We start from the raw sequence: 22,488 nt of genomic DNA, 5'->3' as shown, positions 1-22,488 counted from the left end.
GATAATGTTGTCAAACATATCACCATCAACTCCATTAAATAAATTATTTATGGCCTTTTTATCCTTCCTAACTTGTTCAATATCAGGATCAGACCATTCATGCCTTGGCTTGGGGACAGATGGCTCATTTCCAGTTGCAGCTCTCATTGGAACATGAGGGCCTCTTTCTGTGCAGTCCACATAGGCCTCATCTTGAGAAATCAAATGAAGATGCATCTTTACCTTCCAATGATGGTAATTATCTTTATCCAGAAAAGGAATCTTGACTCCAACATCCTTCTTGTTCATCTTACTGTATTATTTTGATCTTTAAACTCTTTATTCTTCCAGAGCTTGCTCTGATACCAATTGTTAGTCCCTTAACAATATAACAAGAATTACAGAAGGGGGGTTGAATGGAATTCTTGAAACTTTTTATTGAATAAAAATGTTTTAACTCAAATATATATATAAGTGTGAATTGATTAGCAGAATGCGGAATAGTTACTTCAAATGAATCAAAACACAAGTAATTAAAAACAAGAGTCTTTAAAAACATTCTGGTGGATTTGAATGATTCCACCAGAGATATATAATATATATCGAGAGAACCCTGTGTGCAAAAAGCTCACAGCTGCTTACAAAATGATAACAACTAAGAATAAGAGAAATGTTAAGAATACAGCTTACAAATGTTTATCTCTTGGTTGCTTGGTTTCTTAGTTACTATTCTATTGCTGCTTCTTGGTTTATATATCACCAAGATTACAAAGTAATAAGACAGGATAATAAAACAAAAACTATCAAGTCTAATATAATGCTACTTCATTACTCTATTCCAGCATCTTTGAATATCTTCATAATAGCATGGAAATGGCAATGCTTCTTTGCTCTCGAAAACCCAGTTGAATAGGCTACCACATTCCATTTGCATTAACTCGACGCATGTGACTGTGTTGTCACTGTCAACAGATATTTGAATTTTTTATCCGTCGGGTTTATGATCATCCGTCGAGTTATTGATCATCCGTCGGGTTGTTGATCATCCGTCGAATTCATTGATGTTTATCTGTCGGGTAGAAATCAGGCACTTGACTCCATTTCATTTATGCAGAATTACAAGACATCATCTATGTACAATTAATCAACCTATTATGCATATCTAGTTAAAGTCAACATGACTTAAGTACTACTACAGATTCTAAACAATGTGTATGTAGAAATGTGCTACAGACTTATTATTACATAAGCTACTCACTCAATGGATAATAAGTCATCATCCGTCAGAACCAGAATGAGTTATCCGTCGGGACTATACTCCTTATCCTTCGAGTGCTACATTTTCACTAAGTAAAATATACCAAGGTATTTTGTTCATGAAATCATCAAGTACACAACATATACACAACAGAATTTGACTTATCTTTGACTTCTGTCACAGACTCTTTCATCTTTTCAGAATCAGACTTTACAGTTTTTGCTACAAACTTAACAGGATTCACCTTTGGCTTAGCAGTCTGTTTAACAACAATTGGTTCAATTTGTTCAGTTCCTTTTTCACTTTTATCATCTCCATAACCTAAGCCCTCTTTCCAGTTTCCACTACTTAATAAATTCTGAGTTGTTCTGCCAGAGTTAGTCCAAGTTCTGATAATTTCTCTTTCCTTTTCTAAGTCAGATTTTAGAGATTCATTCAATTTTAACACTTCATCTCTAACATATAAAGCATCATCTTTTTCTTTCTTAGTTTGATGAAGAAAAACTAACTCCTTTTCTAAATAATCATTTCTCTTTTTCTAAGCAAGATTTTCAGATGTTGATCTATCACATGTTAAATTCTTATCTCTATAACTAATGAACATAGCTTTAAGATATAATCTCAAATCAGTAATATCATCAGTATAAAAGGCATAAGTTGTTTGAGGTACCTTCAATTCAGCAGTTTCAGGACTGCTATCAGCATTTGCCATCAGGGCATAGTTCACCTCATGTTCAGAATCTGAAGTATATGTCCAGCTTTTCTATGTGACAAGTGCCTTGCCTTTGTCACTTTTTCCTTTCTTGCAGTCAGGAGATATGTGGCCTCTTTCACCACAGTTGTAACATTTGACATTTGAGTTGTCTCCTCTGTCAGACTTTCCTCCCTTGCCTTCAGACTTTCTGAACCCTTTCTTATCAGAACTTCCACTTTTCCTGGAAAACTTCTTGCCTTTTCTGAATTTCCTGTAGGCTATCTTTGTGATACCCTTTACCATAAGAGCACACAATTTCATCATCTCTTCATCAGCATCTATTTCAGGTAAACTTTCAGTTTCAAAATCATCATCATCAGAATATCATGACTCTGAATCATACTTATGAGGAGAGCCTTTCCTTTGCCCCTTTTTGAGGCATCCATTCTAGGAGATTCCTCCTCAGCCTTAAGAGCAAATGTCCTTGACTTTCTTCCATGCCTCTTGTTCCTTTGATTCATCTCAAGTTCATAAGTCTTGAGCATTCCATAAATTTCATCAAGAGTAGTTTCAGTAAGGTCATAGTTGTCTCTTATGGTAGTAGACTTCAAATCCCAATTTTCAGGAAGAGCTAAAAGGAATTTTGGATTTGAATCTTCAAGAACATATTCCTTGTCCACTAGTGATAGATCATTCAAGAGTTTGACAAACCTGTCATATAAGTCAGTTAAAGACTCATTAGCTTTTGAGTCAAAGTGCTCATACTCTTGAGTGATTATAGTCCTTTTATTCTTATTGATTGCATCAGTTCCCTGGCATCTTGTCTCCAAAGCATCCCATATCACCCTTGCAGTGTTGCAATTAATTACCCTATTTGACATGACATTATCAATGGCACTATGCAGCAAATGCCTTACCCTTGCATCTTTGGCAATAGATGAGATGTCTTCAGCTGTGTACTCACCTTTCTCCTTTGGTATGGTCTTTGCTGGTTGATCAGCAACTGCAACAGAGATCTTGGTAGGCTTATGTGGTCCTTCATTAATTCTGTCAAGGTATTCTGGATCTGTAGCTTCGAGAATCATAGCCATCTTTACTTTTCATATGGGATACTCAGAAGGTCTCAGTATGGGAACCCTAATAGTCTCATATCGACTGTGGGTTTGAGTCTTTTGAGTTTCTTCAGTTTTGATGGGCTTGGTTAGAGTTTGTGCTTCTTCAGACATGATTATTTGGATCTTTACTGTATATGTGTTAACTTGTTAGGTCACACAACACTGTAGAAGGGGGTTGAATACAGTGTTTTTATAATCAAATCGATTTAACACAAGTATGTAACAAAGATCAATTATATTGAATAAATTTTGTTATAATAAGAACTATTGTTCTCTCTCAGTGATGAACAAATATCACTAAGAGCTGCTAGGTTACAATGTATAATCTTCTCGATAATGATAACACCTCTAGTGTAAACCCTAAGACTGTGTTTATATAGTACACAGTTACAAGATAACTTCTAATTGTTATGGAATATAATTCTGTCTCCTAAAATATATCAATCAGATATCTTCTACAAGTCTTCTAGTCTACTAACTCTTTCCATGCATATCTTTTTTTGCTTTAGTCTCGATCTTCTACTGTAAATCAGTTTCCTTCCTTATATGAAAGTCTTCCCGCACTTAAGTTCTGATATTAAGTTTTGACTTCCAGTAAGTCCTGATTTTTCCTGTTGTTTAGTTCTGAAAACTAAACACAAATCATATTAGACATGACATCTCAAATATATCTAACAAATAACATATCGAAGATATCGTTTCATACCAGACTACTCAGATAATGTGTGTGTGTATGATAAATTTATTATGAAGCCCTGTATGAATCCATTGTCACCTAATTGTTATGTTGTCCTATAAATGTCTTCTTACTTGCAATTAAAAACTATAAAATGGATAAAGATAAAAAAAGAGCAATTTCTACCACATCTAAGTCCATTTGGCGTCAGCTCGGTATCGCGGAATGTATCGGTCATGGAAAGGAAATGGAAGAAGCTGAAAGCGCCAGAAATATGAAAAAAAAGGTGAATCAAAACATTTTGGGCGTGATAAAAGCTGATAAAAAAAAAATTCTAAAGGCTTAGAATGATTACTAGGATGTCATCGTCCACAAATCAAAAGTGGTTTCTACAAGAAAGAGATGACGATTATCGTAGTATTAGGGTAAGCGATCCAGTGGAGCACTTTGCTGGTGTACGCCACAAATGGGCATTTCGACGTGAAGAATCTGAAAGTCTTACACATGATCTGATTGCGATGCGTGTAAGGGTTCCGCTTCGTCGTTCCCTATCTATATATCCTGACCCTGAGGAAACTCTATATTGGTCTGAATTTACGTGGTTAAAGTTGTGACTCGTATTCGAAGGGAAAATAACTGAATATTGTTGCGTAGGAGTCATTATTATATGTTTCAACTAGCACAAGATTCAGTTTATGCTTCTGGTAGAGAGCTTACGGAAGCGGAACAACACAGACTATTACAAAATGAGGATTACATTTCCGATGATTATATGTCTGATGAATAAATTTGACTTAAATGTTTTCCTTCTTTTTTATATTATATTACTACTTTCACTAGTTTCATGAATTTCATTTCCATTTCATAGTTTCATTTACAATTTATAGATGTACTATTTCACACACTTGCAGTACCATTTTCAGACGGTATAAATTGTTATATTTTCTATTTTATTAAAATAATTTTATTTTTAATGCTACAACACACTAAATGTACGTCTACATCAAAAAAAATACATTTTTATAAATTATGTAGAACTGCACTTCTTAAATTCTTGATTATGAGGCCTCGTCAAGAAAAAATATATTCCCCGTGATACCCTTTTTCAAGCAACTAAAATCATAAAAAAAAAATTAATATTAAAATAAAAAATATATACTACAAATAAGTTTACATCACTACTCAACAAAAAAAAGAATTAAACCAAAATATTTTTTTGGGAATTAAATATTAGCGTTCCAAAACATACCCTCACGTAATTTTTACCCTTGCAAATATGTACATGACAAGGCAACAAAGGGGAGGAAGAGAAAAGAAAAATTAAAAAAAAAATTAAAATTCCCCAGAACGCCACTTCTTATGGGTGTCCGTGGAAGAACCCCAAAAAAATGGCGTTCTGTGCCATTTTTGTCAAATTTTGAACATGTGTGCCATAAAAATGAATATTTCGTCCAAATGTGTCAAAAATGGGACGGAGCCTGAGTTATGTCCTAAAATTATATTTGACCCAAATTTGATTAAAATATGGGTTAAATTTGGTTCGCGTTATTATGGTTCCCGGTTAAAATATATGTAACCTATTTTTCTCACAATTTTTTGATATAATAAAAATATACATTATATCAGTTTTTTCTTTATTTGCAATCAACTTATGTTATGCCTTAAAGTATAGGAGTGAAAACAGTATTTAACAATCAAATCGATTTAAAATTCAAATATGAAGAACGGTCTTTATATTAATGAATAAAATTGTTTACAAATCTTTTTCAAATTATGAACATATATCTTTTAGAGCTGCTAGATTACACGAACTATATACTCAGTAATCAACAATTACAGTGTAAATTTAATTTATGCTTATATAGTGCGCAGTTACGTAATTAATCTAAGATATGATATACATGAAATAAGGAGTTTTAATACATATCCAACTATTAATTATTACAAATAAGTAAAGTTATATATACTGACAAATTTTCTGCAAATCAAGTTTTCTAAATAGAATTAGCCACTTCCTGAATCCAGCTCGGACGTATGCTGAGAGATAAATGTTGATAATAAACTATGATCTGTCTCTGATATATCAAATATTGTTAGTCCCTAACAATGCAACAAGAATTACAGAAGGGGGGTTGAATGGAATTCTTGAAACTTTTTCTTGGTTTTAAAAGTGTTCTAACTTAAAATATATATATCTGTGTGAATTGATTTGCAGAGTGCGGAATAATAACTTGGAATGAATTAAAACACAAGTAATTAAAAACACAAGTCTTTAAAAACTTTATGGTGGATTTGAAAGTATCCTCCAGAGATATATATTATATCAAGAGAACTCTGTGTAGCAAGATTTGCTCACAGCTGCTTACAAATATGAACAACTAAGTTTGCAGAGAAATGCTAAGAATGCAGCTTATAATTGTTTCCCTGAGAAATTCTTGCTTAGTTGCTTGTTGTTCTATTTGCTACTCCTTGGTTTATATATGACCAAGATTATAAAGTAATAAGACAAGATAATAAAACAAAACCTATCAAGTCTAATACTATGCTACTTCATTACTTTATTCCAGCATCTTTGAATATCTTCATAATAGCATGGAAATGGCAATGCTTCTTTGTTCTCTAAAACCCAGTTGAATAGGCTTCCACATTCTATTTACATACACTCGACGCATGTGACTGTATTATCACTGTCAATAGATGTTTGAATTCTTTATCCATCGGGTTCATGATCATCCGTCGGGTTGCCTTGTTGATCATCCGTCGAGTGGCATTGTTGATTATCCGTCGGGTAGCTATCTGGCACTTAACTTCATTTCATTTATGTAGAATTACAAGACATCATCTATGTACAATTAATCAACCTATTCTGCATATCTATGTTAGTCCCAAAGTATCGTATAAGGGGGGGTTGAATACGATACCTACAATCTTTTTCGACTCATTTCAAGTTCTTCATTAAAAGTACGGAATCAAAAACAACACAAAACCAGTTCGAGGAATATATTATTTTATTAATATAAACCTTGAGGTTGCTACAATCTAATCAAAGTATTGATTAGCTACAATAAATTCAGCAGCATAACATTCTGTTTACAAGAATAATAAATGTGAAGCTTTAATGGAGCTCTCGTAAACTTTCTGTGTTTGTTGAAGAAGATAACTAACTAAATGAATTACATTCAATTGCTGCTTTGTAGTATCAGAAAATTCAATGGACAGGTGGCCAATTATTGTCCACATAATTCATTAATTTTGTTGCAATTAAATCAGTGAATCATCTCTATGGCGAAATCTCTATGGCGACAAGCCTTCTCTGTGTATCATCTCTGGTTCATATCTATAGCGACAAGGCTTCTCTATGTATCCTCTGTGGTGACATATCTATGGCGACAAGGCTTCTCTGTGTATCCTCGGTGGCGACAGCTCTGTGGCGACAGAGTTGTCTTGTTCTCTGTGGTGACAACCTCTGTGGCGACATGCTTCTGTGGCGACAATTACTCTCCTGTGGCGACAACCTCTATGGCGACAGTTGCCTTGAGCAATTGTTCCAACACCTCTGTGGTTACATCTCCTGTGGGGACAGGGGTGCCTTGATACCATTTCTCTGTGGTTACATCTCCTGTGGCGACAGGTATAGAGCTGTCTTTTACTTAGAATAATTTTGGCTCTTTGTCAAACCATTCTTCAATGTATCAATCACTTTTCTTCTGTTAATTGAATCAAAATACTTTCTTGAATGCTGATGTTTGGTGCACTGGTCTGGTTCACAAACAACTAGTACTGAGAGTCTCCTGAATCAATTTGTCTTATGTTTCTGAGTTGATACATACTGATGTTGATCCATTGCTTCTTTCACTGAACCCTTGAACTTCTAATACTCAAAGTCAATACATGCAACTGATACTTAAAGCCCCTTGATGTCTTATTCTTCATTGTTGCTTGAACATAGTAATGAACTTCTTCCCATGATCCGTAGGAGGACCTAATGAATCAATCACATCATTTGGTTCTTTGTGTTTATCTTGTCTTCATCTGAAGGGTTCCTGTGCTTCACAGTTTAATAATGTTTATCTGTTTCTATTTTCATATTGAGTTATAAATCCTCGATTACATGTTACATTACATTATGCTTTACAATCTCCCCCTATTTGATTGTTAGAGTTCGACAAGCAAATCATCAAGGATAACTCAACTGATAATAAGAAAAAGTACGAATTGTAAAACAGATAAAGATATTAAATACATTCTGGATTACATATTCATTTCCAGATTTCTTAAGATACAAATTACAAAGAAGTGTTCCTCTAGTCTGAACATATTCAATTTTTCTTCTTGGTCTTTGTCTTCTTCTGCTTCCTGCTTCCTTCTTCTTCTTGAGGCTGAACGGATTTTCTCTTAGAGACTTTCTTCTTAGGAGGAGATTCCTTCAGCTCATTCAATCTAGCGTGAACACAATCACGAGCTTTTATTTCAAGTGCATTGATTGGAGGTGGATTGTTTAGCTCATGAAGCATTATCTCAAGATACTTGACTTTAGAACATTTATGAACCAGATCAAACAATAGAGAGGACTTTCTGGACATTACGAAGACTGTTATCCTTTTTGGATGTCCTCTTACTCTTTTAGTGTCATCGATCGACTCTTCTTCCATTACTTCATGAAGAATCTTTATGAAAGGGATCAGATCAACCTTGTCATCTTTACAAGTAGATAGTTTGACATCCGTCAAGGCTTGCTGAATTGAGCTTGATTCACTTGTCCTGAAGTCTTTGATTCTGATTCTGCATTTGTTGATTCTAACGACTAACTCTCCTTCACTATCAATACTGATTATGGGTTCATTGTCTTTGAGAAGATTAATTTCTGCTTCTCCATTAATGAACACCATCTCATGATATTCTCTTCTGATTGCCCTCATATCCTTCTCTGTGTCTCTGATCATCTTGTCATTGAGCCTATAAGCGTATAGAACTTCAGCAGCTTTGACATCTGCTTCAGATCTCTTGACACCTGGAGCTGTCAGCTTAGCTCTTTTGCTCCTTAGTTGACTTTCCAGAAAGGTAAGTTGTAGATATCGAATGCTTCTTATGTGTTGGTCGGACATGGTAATATTCTGCAATCTACCACCCGCAACAAGTTTGATCACGAATGGATACATAAATGCTTGAGGAGATACATCCATCATCATTCTCCAAAGTCTGTCTCTGAAGTATTCATTTTCATTCGATTTCAACCATGGGATCTTTGAGGCTAAGACAAATAGTTCAACAATGTTCAACTTATTCAGTACACTAGTAGACACTTTCATCTGTAGACCATTTCTGTGATTGATAGTGATCTTCCATCCATTCTTCAGAATGTTCACAGTAGTTCCAGTAATTACTTTTCTGAACTGATCATAGAACTCATGGATGTTTACATATGTCTCTCTGTAGTGCTCCACAGTTCTCAACAGATTAGAGTTTCCAGGGTCTGAATAGTGATATGTTTCTGGTTTGTCCATTTTCTTCTTTATTTCTTCCCATTTACTTCCTTTCCTATTAGCTCGAAGATATGCTTCTCTCTCCTCTCTGTTCCTTTTTCTTTGAATAGCTCTTTAAATTCTTGCTCTGGATCTTTCTATCTCTTCTTGAATTTCCAGATAAGAGCGATTGATTTTCTCTGTGATTCCATAAGATAGACAATCATCTGAGAAAGCATCTGCGTCTTCAAATTCTTCATCCTCTGTGATGATCATTCTCTCTTCCATAGCCACTTTTTCAAATCTTGGCTCACACCCTATCGGAACATCACTTTCATATATTTCACCTTCTTCCAGTTCTTCTTCAGAAAATAAGGGTCTTGGAGCATATATTTGTGACAGCAGATTTCTCTGTGTTGTAATGATTCGGCTCAGATGCCCTGATTGCTCCCCCTGAGATGTTGCGCTTTCCTTAGGGAATCTTTCCTTTAGGAGCACCCTTTCATCAGTTCTCTCCTCTAACTCTTCCTTCATCTCTACTTCAAATTCATCATACGTACCAGTGGTCTGAAAGGCATCTTGAAGTAGATTAACAGCAGTGTCCACTTTTTCTTGTTCTACTGCCCTTTTCTCCCCCTCAGTTGGGTTATCCTTCAGAGCTGGTGTTGATTGAGCATGTAAGGTCGAGACAGGGATCTCAAGAGAAGCAGGCAGTTGCTTGATGACTGAGGTCTTTGGCCCAGTACTGGCAAGAGCTGCTTCAGATGAAACCGGGATCGGCGCCTGCTTGCTAACTGAGATCTTTGGCTCAGTGTTGGAAGTTGCTTTTTCTTTTCCTGTATGAGAGAGAGATTGTTCAACAAACTCCCGCAAACTGGAGAATGCTGCTTGTTGATGTTCAAGTTGATCGGAAAGACTAGCGATCTGATGATCTCTGAGAGATAGTTATGTCTGAAAGTGTTGATCTTTAAGATCCAGTTGTTCTTTGAGATAGTTGTCTTTGAATGTTAGCTGCTCTTTGAGATAATCTGTAATGACGTAGTTTGATAGATCTATAGGTGTAGTTTGGATGGTAGGTGTCTCACAGGCTTCTCGCAGTGTATCACTCAGCACTCTATCACTCAGTTTAGGGTCATGTGTTTCACTCGTTCTCACAAGTTCACTCCTCTCAAAGCTCCGAGTTCCAAGTGTACCTGCAGAAGACACTGGAGCCATCCTTAAGAAGGTCAGCAGTGGTGCAATGGGAGTTCGTAATTCCCTATCCTTATCTAAGACAAGTTGCCTATCATCGGGAGATGATTCATCCAGAGTTTGAATCTCTGGGGGGGAGCACTAGGGCCTTCATATCTGGCATCTGATTCCCAGCTTCCCTTTGTATCTGTGAAGATACATTCCCCTTAGGCTCACCAGTTAAATCTGGTTCATCGCCAATGGGTTGCTGATCCGCACCTACGTCAGATCCACTATCCGCAGATGCATCCAGGTTTATTAGTCCTGGGGAGGTAAGTGTTGTGCTAGATTTTCCAGCGATTACAGCACTCTCTCCTAACACCTGTGAAGGCAGTTGATCTATTGAAGGACCTTGAACAGGATATTCTAACCGTAAAATGGTTGAATTCCCTGTTACCGTCAATACTTCCTCACCATATAGTACTCTTCTAATTAACTCGTTTAAAGCTTCAAGAGCTTGGATATTGGATAAGGTGTTTGACTCGTTACAGGATGCCGTGGCTGACGGGCGAATTTCAATAGACCTACCTTGTTGAGAAGATAGATCTAGTAACTGTGTAGTTGCCTTTTAGCCAGAGAATCCTTTTGAGAGGATACCTGGAGGTTTGCAGTTGTCTCAGGATGTTCACTACTTTGCTTCATAGGAGACAGAGCTGCGGATTCACTCAAAGTACCTTCCTTATTTGCTGCATCTAGTGCAATTTCTCCCTCTATTTGCATAGGGTCCTTATACTCCAGGGTTTGAGCTAGGAAAGATGACGGTGTTTGGTGAGGCTCTAGAGGGTGGTTATGAATTTGTGGCATGCCAAATTCACTCCCTATCCAATCAACTTGTTCAACAAGTATTTGTGTGTGCTGGGAATCAAGGTGTAATTGATCTATGCTAATGAAATCAGAGCATGCTTCAAAAGTACGACTCATAGAAGAAGTACCCATACCTGAGAAGACTGGTCTATAGACAGACTCAGCAGTTTGATGTGGTGGACTAGCAGCTTCAGGTTGAGGTTGAGGAGAATTTTCAGGTTCAGCTTGTTGTTCTTGTTTAACTTCAGCCTCTGCTTAGTCACCATGCTCATAAATAGATTGATCTGCTTCTACATTCACATTTTCTTCAGTTTCATGATCAATGTTTTCCTGTGATTCATTTTCAGCTTGAGGTTCATCTGCAGCTATAGATGCATCTCCAGCTTCTTCTTCTTCTTCATATTGAGCATTGATAGTGGCAAAGGCATCTATCATGTGGTCTATTAGGAAAGCAGCCTCTGAGTTTGGATAGTTCCCATTCTTGTGTAGCTTTGTTACTACCAGTTGAGATAGGATAGGAGGATCTTGCACTAAGTCACTATGAGTGGATGTCTTTTGGGCTTCTGACAGTTTTCCATTTAGCACTATCTGAAAAAACCTTGCATATAGGATAAAGTTCTGATGATTTGATTGGTTCTCCAAAATGTGCTCCATGAATAACCTCCCAAAGTTGATGCGAAGATTATTCGCGACAGCAACCCCAACAACTTGATTGAAAATAGTGAGTCCATGAAATCCAGCTGTCTTCGGAGACAAGCAATGAGACAGTATATTGAAGAATAGATTTCATTCCTTCGGAAGATGACTTTTGTTGAAGTGCCTTGGTAAATCATCATTCGCTGTCATTGTGCTCTTTATTGCTCTTAAGAAGCTGAGTAGTTCCCAATCTTCTGGAGTGTCATCAAAGTTATCTCGAGGTAACTGAAGATGTTCATGGAAATCATCCTCTGTAATTCTGATAGTATCATCATCAATGTCAAAAGAAAAAGCTAATTTTTCATCTTCTGAAGAGTTTATAGTTGTTGTGTGTACATGCTTGAGAAGCTCAACATTCAATTTCACATTAGTCGTTAATGCGAAGCGCACAATTGAGTGTTCGTTTAAAAAACAAATCCAAGTTTCAAATTGTACCATTTTCACGGGATCACGTTCAATAATAGAAACAAAATTTGTTTTTGGAATCTGAATATTATATGCCATTTAAATAAAATGAGAATAAAGTTTAGATTTAAAACAAATTAAATTGAGTACTTCAAATTATTAAGAGAAATAAATAGACTCTAATTAAACACACTGCAGTTCTAAAGGATTAACCAAACAATGTCTTAAGGAAGAAATTTAATTGAGACTAAAACCCTTAAAGGAGTAACCAAACAAGGCCTTAAACAATTAAAAAACAAGTATCTCGATCTGCAAAATTAACCGATGAAATCGAGTGATTTTGATATCAAACTACTCCTGATTAACTGGGCTTTACAAAACTTTAAAAATTATAAATTTCAACAGCACTTTGTTAGGGTTTTGATCAGCAAACAAAAAATTCCCTCTCCTGCCATTGTAATGTTGTGTGTATATAGAAGATAACCAAACCCGATTATGTATATATATTAACAGCAAAACAATCTAAAATAATCAAAGGAGCTGTGTGGTGATCCCTCTCTGTGGCGACCACTCTCTGTGGCGACACATAGTACAGGACAGAGAAATTCTGTCAGGTCTCTGTGGCGACACAGTCTGTGGCGACACAGAGTACTGGACTTAGTGAATTTCTAAGTCAGGTCTCTGTGGCAACACAGTCTGTGGCGACACGGAGTATAGGACTTGGAGAAATTCTAAGTCAGGTCTCTGTGGCGACACAATCTGTGGCGACACAGAGTACTGGACTTTAGAGAATTTCTAAGTCACAATCATTTGCTACTGATTTATTTTAAACATCTTTTGAATATTGAGTTATTAAATAGAATGTTAAAATAATAAATCACAATTATTTTTCACTACTTCTACAAATATTATCATTAAATTGATAACACTATATTTTTGTGAAAAATGATTATGCTGCAATATATTTAATTTTAATTTCAATGAACCCTTTTAAATATTAATTATCTAAAGTCCACTGAGATCTAATTAAATAGATTTATCAATATGAATGTGCTCAACCATATATATATATTGTATGTAAGCACAAAAATGATTGTATTACGAGAAATAATTAATGGCATGTAAATTCAGATGTCCTTAATATATAAAATTTAAACAACAAGTGAATTTAACCAGACCAAATTGCAGTTATTGACTTCTAAAATTAATTAGAGATATTTAACATCCCAAGTTCACTAACCAACTTGGAGAAAGTATTTTCATCAAGTGATTTGGTGAAGATGTCTGCAATTTGATCTTCTGTGGGTACAAAGTGTAACTCCACAGTGCCATTTATGACATGCTCTCTGATAAAGTGATACCTGATATCAATGTGCTTTGTCCTTGAGTGCTGAACTGGATTGTTTGAGATTGCTATTGCACTTGTATTGTCACAGAATATTGGAATCTTTGACACCAATAGACCATAATCCCGAAGTTGGTTCCTCATCCACAAGATTTGAGCACAACAGCTTCCAGCAACTATGTATTCAGCTTCAGCAGTTGATGTGGATACTGAGTGTTGCTTCTTGCTATGCCAGGATACCAATCTTCTTCCAAGAAACTAACAGCTTCCTGATGTGCTTTTCCGGTTAATCTTACAACCTGCAAAATCTGAATCTGTATAGCTAACTAGTTCAAAACCTGTACCTTTAGGGTACTAAATTCCAAGATTTGGAGTTCCCTTAAGGTACCTAAATATTCTTTTAACAGCTATTAGATGAGATTCTTTTGGTTCAGCTTGAAATCTACCACATAAGCATGTTGCAAACATGATATCTGGTCTACTTGCCGTGAGATAAAGTAATGAGCCTATCATACCTCTGTAGCTTGTGATGTCAACTTTCTTACCAGTTTTGTCCTGATCAAGCTTGGAGGCTGTTGACATGGGAGTTTTTGCTGGAGCTGAATCTTCCAGATTATACTTCTTAAGAAGTTCTTTGATGTACTTGGATTGACAAATGAATATTCCATCTTTCCTTTGACTCACTTGTAATCCAAGAAAGTAGTTCAACTCTCCCATCATACTCATCTCGTACTTACTCTATATTAGCTTAGAGAATCTCTTGCAAAGATCATCATTAGTAGAACCAAATATAAAATCGTCAACATATACTTGAACTAATATCATATCAGATTTATGCACTTTATGAAACAGAGTTTTGTCTATGACACCTCTAGTGAAACCATTTTCAAGTTAAAACTCAGAGAGAGTGTCATACCATGTCCTTGGAGCTTGCTTAAGACCGTAGAGAGCTTTGAATAGAAAGTATACAAAATCAGCCAGATTAGGATATTCAAAACCAGGTGGTTGTTCCACATACACTTCTTCTTCTAGCTCTCCATTCAGGATTGCACTCTTCACGTCCATTTGATAAACTTTGAAATATGAATGTGCTGCGAATGCCAGAAACATCCTGATTGCCTCAAGTCTAGCTACTGGTGCATAGGTTTCATCATAATCAATACCCTCTTCTTGAGAGTAACCTTTAGCTACCATTCTGGCTTTGTTTTTCGTTACAATGTCATCTTCATCTAGCTTGTTCCTGAATACCCATTTAGTGCATATCACTGACTTGTCCTTTGGTCGAGGGTACCAGCTTCCATACTTTCTGCCTCTCAAACTAATTGAGTTCTTCTTGCATTGCAATAACCCAATATAGATCTTCCAGTGCCTCATCCACTTTCTTAGGTTCCATTTCTGAAAGAAACCCTGAGAAGTGGCATATATTTTGAGTGGCATGTCTAGTTCTTACTCCTGTGTCAGGATCACCAACGATCAATTCAAAGGGATGGTCTCTATTCCAAACCCTTTGACGAGGCAGATAAGATCTTGATATTTCCCCTTGTTCAGCCTGATGTTGAGTGTGAACTGTAGATCCTCTTCATGCTCCCCCTGAGTTGCTGTCACCATGACTAGATGATTCTGATCTGTTTGTAGTGGTTCTTGATGGAGTTCCTGAATGATTATCATGATCAGTATTTCCACCATTATCACCACTTGATCCCGAATCAGCTACAGGCACAGTTCTAGCAATCTCAGGTTCTATTATATCCATAGGATCATCTGTTAGATTCTCAAATTCCAGAGATTCAAAATCCTCTTCTCTTTGTAGGCTTGCCAAATTGGTGTCGTCGAATGTTACATTAAGGCTTTCAATCACCTTCTGATCAGAGATCACATAAACCCTGTACGCTTTAGATTCCAGAGAGTAGCCAAGAAATATTCCTTCTTCTGCTTTAGCATCAAACTTTCCTAGATGTTCAATTCCTTCCTTTAGCACAAAGCATTTAGCACCAAACACATGAAAGTATTTCAGTGTTGGTTTCTTGTCAGCCATAATCTCATAAGGACTCTTATCATGATCTTTGTTAATCAGGGTACGATTTTGAGTGTAACATGCTGTGTTGACAGCTTCAGCCCAGAAGTAGGTGGGAATTCTTGATTCACTTAGCATAGTCCTTGCTACTTCAATCAAGGTATGATTCTTCCTTTCTACTACCTCATTTTGCTGTGGAGTCCTTGGGGCTGAATACTGTCTCGAAATACCTTTCTTCGTACAAAATTCATTTAGAAATGCATTCTTGAATTCTATCCCATTATCTGATCTGATCTTTCGAACAGGTAATTTCACTTCCATCTCAATCTTCTTTATATGATCCACTATCAGTTGAGGTGCTTCATCCTTGGTTTGTAAAAACAACTCCCATGTGTACTTGGAGAAATCATCGACCATTACTAAAGCATATATTTTCCTTGATAGTGACAATACATTCACTGGACCAAATAAATCCATGTGAATCAACTGAAGAGGTTTAGTTATACTTGTCATTTCCTTGCTTCCGTGTGACGCTTTCTTTGATTTTCCTTTTTCACATGCTTCACAGAGTCCTTCTTGACAGAATACTATCTGTGGTAGTCCTCTCACTAGTTCTCTCTTGATCAGAGAGTTCATTGTTTTGAAGTTCAAGTGCGAGAGCTTCTTGTGCCATAGCCAACTTAGTTCTGATGAAGCTTTGTTGTAGAAACATCTGTTTACTCCATTACAGGTAGACTTTAAGTCAGCTACGTACAGATTACCTTTCCTTACTCCCTATAAAGCAAGCTTCTCATCTTTCCTGTGAGAGATCAAACATCTTTCTGTTCTGAAATCAACATTGTATCCCCTGTCACAAAACTGACTTATGCTCGGAAGATTATGCTTTAATCCTTCTACAAGAGAGATATTCTCAATGATGACATTGCCAATTATCAAATTGCCATATCCCTTAGTAAATCCTTTGCTGTCATCTCCAAAGGTAACTACAGGGCCAGCTTTCTCAACCACACATGTGAGCAGGGACTTTTCTCCTGTCATGTGCCTAGAACATCCACTGTCCAGTATCCACATGATCTTCTCTTTCCTTACCTTACCTTGCAAACACAAATTGATTAAGAAGATTTTGGTACCCAAGCTTTCTTGGGTCCTGAAGGTTTAGGAGTAGAAACAGAATCAATAATTGAACCCTTAACAGGCTTAGCTTTCACTTTGGCTGGCTCCTTCTCAGTGTTAGTCTCAATAGAGTTGCCAGACTTAGAAATAGGAGTCTCAGTCTTGTCTTGTGTGTGCTTATTACTCATGCTTGTCCTAGTGTTGATGCAAATGCTAGCAGTTGCATGAAAAGCTTTAAAATAATCAGACATGGTAACAAAAGCACATGGCATACATACAACTATAACACAGGGTTCATGAAAACTAGGCATGTTAGGCATGGCAGGCATACTGGAAGTTGCAATAGATTCTACTTTACCTTTAGTACATGCATGTGTAAGATGTGCAGTAGAATTGCAATTATTACAAAGCTTCCTAGATGCAGATGAAGATGATGCAAAATCAGATTTCTTATTAACACCTACCTTGCCATTCATGTTCTTCTTAGTCTTAACCTTAGCACTTACACCAGTCTTAGAGTTGACTATAGGTTCTGGTTTCTTAAGCGTTTCAGGTTCTTTTCTATCCACCTTAGTACCTAGGTCAGCTATGGATTTAGCTTTCGTAGCTGGAGCCTTAGGGGTCTTAGGGGATTCCTCTACCTTCTCTCTATCTTCAGCAATCAATTCCTCACTGATCAGCAAACTTACTTCATCCAAAGGTTCTGAAACAGACTCAGTGAATATCGGAGATACGGCATCCTTAATAACATATGGAACCTTTTCTGAGACAAACATGTTTATCTCTGATGTGCCACTATGTTCTTACTGTTCAGCTTAGGATAGTAAAGTCCTATTGAAGTCTTAGATTTAAATCTTTGACTATCTATTATCTCCTTCTGAGTCAGAGCTGCATTCTTAAACGCCTATAACTTTTTTCTAAGTCAGCAATTTGGGTTCTAAGAATGGCCTCTATGTATGCATTGCACTTAACCTTATTCTCTAGATACTCATTTTTTTGCTTAAGGTCTTCTAATCCAACTACAAGCAATTTTAGTTCTTCAATCCTAGAGGTTAAACTCTCATATTTAAGAACTAATTTATCATTTTCCATTTTATATGCAAGCATGCTTGTATGGACATTATACAATTCTATAGTAAGTTCATGCACAGTAGATTTGTATTCAGATACAGACATTTCTATAGTGGTAAGTTTAGGAACTTGAGATGGTCATGGTGATTCCTCTGCAGAGTCTGCCATGAGAGCCAGATTTACATGCTCTTCCTCTTCATCCGAATCAGTATCATCCCAGCTTTTTCCTTCAGCAATGTAGGCTCTCCCTTTTTCCTTTACCACATAAGCATTCAGCTTCTGTTTCAGCTTCTCATTCTTCCTTTTCAGATCTTCATAAGTTTCCTTCCTTTCATAGCAATCATTTGGTTTAGCTGCCTTAGGATTTCTGCAATCAGATGCAAAGTGCCCTAACTCATTGCAATTGTAGCATCTGGTTTTGCTCTTGTCTACCCAGCTTGACTTGTAGCCTCCTCTGGAGCTTGACCCTGACGAGTAGCTTCCTTTCTGAAATCTCCCTGATGAACCCCTTGGTTTGTAGTTGGGTTTTCTTCTTAATCTAACATGACTAAATTTTGCAGCCATGTATGCCATCGATTTGTCCTCCAACTGTTCAAGTTCCTTTTGAGTATAGAACTCACTTTCATCTTCTGGCTCACCATGAGTAATTTCAGCTACGACAATTTCTTTAATTGTTGAGGAGGGTGAAACCTTGTTTTCTTGAAATTCTGGTTCACGAACTACAAGTGCAGTGGTTTTTGCAAGTGTCGTACTCTTACTGTCAACAGAACCAGGTCCATAGATAATGGCTCTTCGCTCTTGCTCCAGCTCATGTATTCTTAACTTACCATAGATCACATCCAGGGACATAGTGATAAAATCTGATCTTTGCCTGATTGATGTGTTCTTTTGTTCCAGGTGAACTGGGAGCGTCAGCATAAACTTTCTGTTAGACTCTCGTATGGGGTAGACTTTCCCTTGCAGCTTTAATTCACTTAACAGTCTTGTATATCTCTGAAAGAGTGAAGACAGTGCTTCTCCGGGTTGAAGTTTGAATGCCTCATACTGAGTCGTCAGAATATCCATCCTGTTTTCTTTGACTTCCTCTGTTCCTTCCATCAAAAGCTCAATGGTCTCCCACATATCTTTTGCACTGTTACTTCCTAGAAGCTGATGACTCATATCCTTATCAGTCGATTCCACAATTATGAGTTGAAGGCTTGTGTCCAGATTTATCAACTCCTTATCAGTTTCCGTATATTTAGACGGATCCATGGGAGTAGATGTGGAAGGAATTCTTACACCAGTTGCAGTTGTGGATTCAGCAATTACTTCCATTGGAACATAAAGTCCATTCAGTAGTATCCCAATATAAAGTGGATTCTAAGCTTTCATAAACAGCATCATCTTTTTCTTCCATAGGTTATAATTATCTCTGTCGAATGGAGGAACCTTTATGCTTCCAATTCTTTGGTTATTCATTTTCTTGGCGGAATTAAATTATTTAAAATTCAAAAAAAATCAAAAAATGAGAATTTTTAAAAATTAAAAAATTCAAGAATTTTTCAAGAACTTGTTTCTTTCTTCGGATCTTGATTTGTGTGTCAATCAACAAGCTCTTATACCAATTGTTAGTCCCAAAGTATCGTAGAAGGGGGGGTTGAATACGATACCTACAATCTTTTTCGATTCATTTCAAGTTTTTCGTTAAAAGTACGGAATCAAAAACAACACAAAACCAATTCAAGGAATATATTGTTTTATTAATATAAACCTAGAGGTTGCTACAATCTAATCAAAGTATTGATTAGCTACAATAAATTCAGCAGCATAACATTCTTTTTACAAGAATAATAAATGTGAAGCTTTAATGGAGCTCTCGTAAACTTTCTGTGTTTGCTGAAGAAGATAACTAACAGAATAAATTACATTCAATTGCTGCTTTATAGTCTTTCAAAATTCAATGGACAGGTGGCCAATTATTGTCCACATAATTCATTAATTTTGCTGCAATTGAATAAGTGAATCATCTCGGTGGCGACATCTCTATGGCGACAAGCCTTCTTTGTGTATCCTCTGTGGCGACATATCTATGGCGACAAGGCTTCTGTGTATCCTCTGTGGCGACATATCTATGGTGACAAGGCTTCTCTGTGTATCATCTGTGGCGACAGCTCTGTGGCGATAGAGTTGTCTTGTTCTCTGTGGTGACAACCTCTGTGGCGACATGCTTCTGTGGCGACAATTACTCTCCTGTGGCGACAACCTCTATGGCGACAGTTGCCTTGAGCAATTGTTCCAACACCTTTGTGGTTACATCTCCTGTGGCGACAGGGGTGCCTTGATACCATTTCTCTGTGGTTACATCTCCTGTGGCGACAGGTAGAGAGCTGTCTTTTACTTAGAAAATTTTTGGCTCTTTGTCAAACCATTCTTCAATGTATCAATCACTTTTCTTCTATTAATTGAATCAAAAGACTTTCTTGAATGCTGATATTTGGTGCACTGGTCTGGTTCACAAACAACTAGTACTGAGAGAGTCCTGATTCAATTTGTCTTGTGTACATATTGATGTTGATCCATTGTTTCTTTCACTGAACCCTTGAACTTGTAATACTCAAAGTCAATACATGCAACTGATACTTAAAACCCCTTGATGTCTTATTCTTCATGGCTGCTTGAACATAGTAATGAACTTCTTCACATGATCTGTAGGAGGACCTAATGAATCAATCACATCATTTGGTTCTTTGTGTTTATCTTGTCTTCATCTGAAGGGTTCCTGTGCTTCACAGTTTAATAATGTTTATCTGTTTCTATTTTCATGTTGAGTTATAAATCCTCGATTATATCTTACATTACATTATGCTTTACAATCTAGTTAAAGTCAATATGACTTGAGTACTACTACAGAATCTAAACAATGTGTATGCAGAAATGTGCTACAGACTTATTGTTACACAAGCTACTCACTCGATAAATAATAAATCATCATCCGTTGGGACTATATTGAGTCATCTGTCGGGACTATAATCATTATCCGTCGAGTGCTACATTTTTCACTAAGTAAAATCTACCAAGGTGTTTTGTTAATCAAATCATCAAGTTCACAATATATCCACAACAATCTCCCCCAATTTATGTCTACTGGAATTATAGCCATAAATTAAGAGAAACTTGATGATAACAAAACACCCTAAAAAATATAACTTTGAAAGTAAGTAGATAAAACTGTAAAGTGCTTCAATTAATAAAATGTACAAAGATTTGCTCACAGTCATTTTCAAGGTGCTCCTTTAGCCTGAGCAAATTAATCTATTTCCTTGAAGATCGGGATCTCTTTCCAAGTTTTCTGTTGTTTTCTTCTATCTGATTTTGGAGCTGTCTGTGAAATTCCAGTTCATCAGATTCTGAGAGATTTAGCTTTTCTTGCATTTCCAAAAGAGTCTCATTGCTAGAGATGCTCAATTGGTCTTCTAATCTGAAAAATCTTCTCACTCCTTTGTCATCCATGAACTTCATCAGCCAGTAGGGCCTTAGATGCACTCTTCTCCCAGTGTAAGGAATAAATAGAGTCTTTGGGAGTGCATCTTTAGCTCTATACTCCTCAGTTCTTCAATCTTCTTTAGAAACAGTCTTCTTGCAGTTACATTGAATCCAAAGTTCTTCTTGAATGATGAATAAACCTTTATCAGTACAGCTTGGCTTTCTTGAAGGATCCTGTGAAGTGGCCATTGAATCTCCTTTCCTCCCTTGTACTTGAAAACTAACCTTTCAGGTAGATTCCTGTAGGCATCATTCCCTCTCACTTCATCTAGTTCATCTAGATAGAGATTTAGATCAGAGAATTCCTTGATGTCATACAAGTACATGTAATCTCCCTTGTTGACTTTGGATTATGCTTTAGTTAGAGATTTGGATTTGAGGTGACAACTTCACTTTCTTGACTGCTCTTGACTTTGTTCTTTTTGGCTTGCTGAGGACTGGCAAATTGAAGTCAGGAATTGGTAGACTCTCCCAGTCTATTGGTTTATCCTTAGACACAATAAGTTCACCATGAATGTTCCCGTAAGGATCCACCACTTTAATGTCTTCAAATACCACAGAGGGTTTTGATGCTTGAGTTGTAGTTGGAGTGGATTCATTGGAAAACTGATCCTCCAATTCCTTATTAACAAAGTCCAATTTCCTTTCGGTTTTTTTGGCCAATTCCTTGTATCTTTGAGGTTTCTTCTGTTGTGGTTCAACCTGCTTCTTTGGATCTTGAGATTCAGTGATTTCAAATGACTGAGCAGGAATTTATTGTGTTGGTTTCACAGCTTGTAGCCTGGCCAAGATAGCAGCTTGCTCTTTCTTTATTTAGCCTTTTTAGCATTTAGAGCATCTTGCTTCTTCTCTTGCTTTAATCTTTCCTTTTCTTCTCTCTTTGCTTGAGAAAATTGAGGATGTCCAGCCACCACACAAATTTCTTTCCCATTCCTGAAAACTTTAGCAATTCTCCTTTTTAAGGCTGAATCAGCTGGATCCTTTTAGAAGGAAATTGACCTTGACAACAGTTTCTTCTTATCAGGCTTAGGTGTCTCATACACTGTATCCAAAGGGTTCTTTAATGATGATTTTGGATAGTTCACCCTTGGCTTCAGAATT

The sequence above is a fragment of the Apium graveolens genome, chromosome 3 (genome assembly GCF_009905375.1).
Source record: "Apium graveolens cultivar Ventura chromosome 3, ASM990537v1, whole genome shotgun sequence".
Lineage (NCBI taxonomy): Eukaryota > Viridiplantae > Streptophyta > Magnoliopsida > Apiales > Apiaceae > Apium > Apium graveolens.
Note: the sequence above shows the minus strand (reverse complement) of the source record.